The sequence below is a fragment of the Oryx dammah genome, unplaced genomic scaffold (assembly GCF_014754425.2).
Source record: "Oryx dammah isolate SB20612 unplaced genomic scaffold, SCBI_Odam_1.1 HiC_scaffold_6, whole genome shotgun sequence".
NCBI classification, from domain to species: domain Eukaryota; kingdom Metazoa; phylum Chordata; class Mammalia; order Artiodactyla; family Bovidae; genus Oryx; species Oryx dammah.
In genome coordinates, this window is record NW_024070190.1 from 24,374,853 (window position 1) to 24,377,736 (window position 2,884).

The window sequence follows — 2,884 nt, forward strand, 5'->3', positions numbered from 1 at the left end:
CACAATAAACTGTGGAACATTCTGAAAGAGATGGGAATACCAGACCACCTGACCTGCCTCTTGAGAAATCTGTATGCAGGTCAGGAAGCAACAGTTAGAACTGGACATGGAACAACAGACTGGTTCCAAATAGGAAAAGGAGTCTGTCAAAGCTGTATATTGTCACCCTGCTTATTTAACTTATATGCAGAGTACATCATGAGAAACGCTGGACTGGAAGAAGCACAAGCTGGAATCAAGATTGCTGGGAGAAATATCAATAACCTCAGATATGCAGATGACATCACCCTTATGGCAGAAAGTGAAGAAGAAATAAAGAGCCTCCTGATGAAAGTGAAAGAGGAGAGTGAAAAAGTTGGCTTAAAGCTCAACATTCAGAAAACGAAGATCATGGCATCTAGTCCCATCACTTCATGAGAAATAGATGGGGAAACAGTAGAAACAGTGTCAGACTTTATTTTTGGAGGCTCCAAAATCACAGCAGATGGTGATTGCAAACATGAAATTAAAAGACGCTTACTCCTTGGAAGGAAAGTTATGACCAACTTAGAGAGCATATTAAAAAGCAGAGACATTAGTTTGCTACCAAAGGTCCGTCTAGCCAAGGCTATGGTTTTTCTAGTAGTCATGTATGGATGTGAGAGTTGGACTGTGAAGAAAGCTGAGCGCCCAAGAATTGATGCTTTTGAACTGTGGTGTTGGAGAAGACTCTTGAGAGTCCCTTGGACAGCAAGGAGATCCAACCAGTCCATTCTGAAGGAGATCAGCCCTGGGTGTTCTTTGGAAGGAATGATGCGAAAGCTGAAACTCCAATACTTTGGCCACCTCATGCGAAGAGTTGACTCATTGGAAAAGACTCTGATGCTGGGAGGGATTGGGGGTAGGAGGAGAAGGGGACGACAGAGGATGAGATGGCTGGATGGCATCACTGACTCGATGGACGTGAGTCTGAGTGAACTCTGGGAGTTGGTGATGGACAGGGAGGCCTGACGTGCTGCGATTCATGGGGTCGCAAAGAGTCGGACACGACTGAGCGACTGAGGTGAGCTGCAGAGACTGAGCACGCACACGTGCACGCGCATGGGAAGCATCGATAGGATGGCTGAAAAGCCCTCATTGCAAAGGCCACTTCGAGTGAAGATGTAAAGGAAGAGAGTGTCCACTTTAATAACAGAAAAGCCAGTTATTTTACCAGCTACAGTGTTTATTAGGGAATAGCAGAGGAATTTCAATTCAGACCATAAGCAAATCCAGAGGAGGAGGAAAAGGAACTTGCTTTTATAGAGAAAAGGGGGGAATTGGGAGGGGCTGCAGTAATCAAAGAGCTTACTGAAGAAGCTGGGAGCTCCAACTATGGAGGCTTCTTATTGGTTGTTCTACTACAGTCTCTTACTGGCTGGAACCCGGGGTGGAGGGAAGTTTTATTCTGTGTGTGTGTGCGCTCAGTCATGTCTTAACTCCCTGCAACCCCATGGACTGTAGCCCGCAAGGATCCTCTGTCCATGGACTTTTCTGTCCATGGAGTGGCTTGCCATTTCCTACTCCAGGGGATCTTCCCGACTCAGGGATCAAACTTGCATCCCTTGCACCCCCTGCACTGGCGTGAGAATTCTTTTCCACTGTGCCACCTGGGAAGCCCTTTATTCTCTGTGCTGGACGCTAAAGTAGAGGCACCTTCAGGTGGAGACGTAGGCAAGTATCTCTTCCTATTTGAAGCAACTGATGATGCGTGGAGGGGCATGAGAGTTCTCCCTACTGGCCTGTCCCAGCTGAAGTTTTTTTTTTTTTTTTTAATTTTATAAGAGAATCTGCAGAAATCCAGGGGTGTGGGGAGGTGAGAGCTTTCCAAGTGGAGGGGAAGAGAAGGTAAAAGTTCTGAGACTAAACCATGCTAGTCCTGTTTGAAGAACGGAAAGTTGGCATGGCTGGCGTGGAAAGAACAAAATGGAGACTAAAAAAGGTGATGCAGAATCACTCTTATAGAGTCGGGCAGGTCATGGTGCGGGCCTTAAATGTTTCTGTGACTGAGATGAGAAGCTACTTGTTAGACATGATCAGACTTAATGTTTTACCAACATCATCCTACTTTAATGTTGAGGTTAGACTAGACAAGGTCAAGGGCAAAAGAAGGGAGATCAGTTAGCAGTCTATTATAACAATCAAGGCAAAAGATGATGGTGACTTAAGCATTCAGGTGGCTGAATTCTGTCTTTATTTTAAATGGAACGTCAACAGACCAGATTTAGGGCTGACATAAAAATAGTAGAGCCCAGGATGACACCAAGAGTTCTGACCTGAGCAAATTAAAAAAAAAAATAGTAGAAACCAATTCAGGGAGAATATCAGGGATCCCATTTGGATTACAGTTGTTCCTTGAACAACATGGGTTTGAACTGCACAGGTTCACTTACATGTGGTTATTTTCCAAGAGTAACTGCTGTACTTCACAGTCAGTGGTCTGTTGAATCCAAGGATGTGCAGGAACCTCAGATATGGATAGCCAACTCAATGTAAATTATATGTGGATAAACCCATGCATTGTTCAAGAGTCAACCATGGTTAGGTTGGAGATATCCATTGTTTATCCAAGTGGAGGTAGCAAACTGAGAGTCATGTTCAAGGAAATTTTGATTAAAGATATAAATATCAGATTATCAGCCTATAGATATCTGAATGAATACAGATGGAAAATGATGGAAAAAATTTCTAACCTTTGAGTTTTACTGTCACTGGAGTTGTTTCAAAAATAAAGACATGTAAACACCCTGAAGAGCCTAATTGCAAAATTCAGCCAAAGCTGAGGTACAAACATTTGAAACGAATGTGTCTTCACTGTCTAGTCTCCAAAAAATGATAAAGCAAGAGGAAAAAAAATTCTCATCAG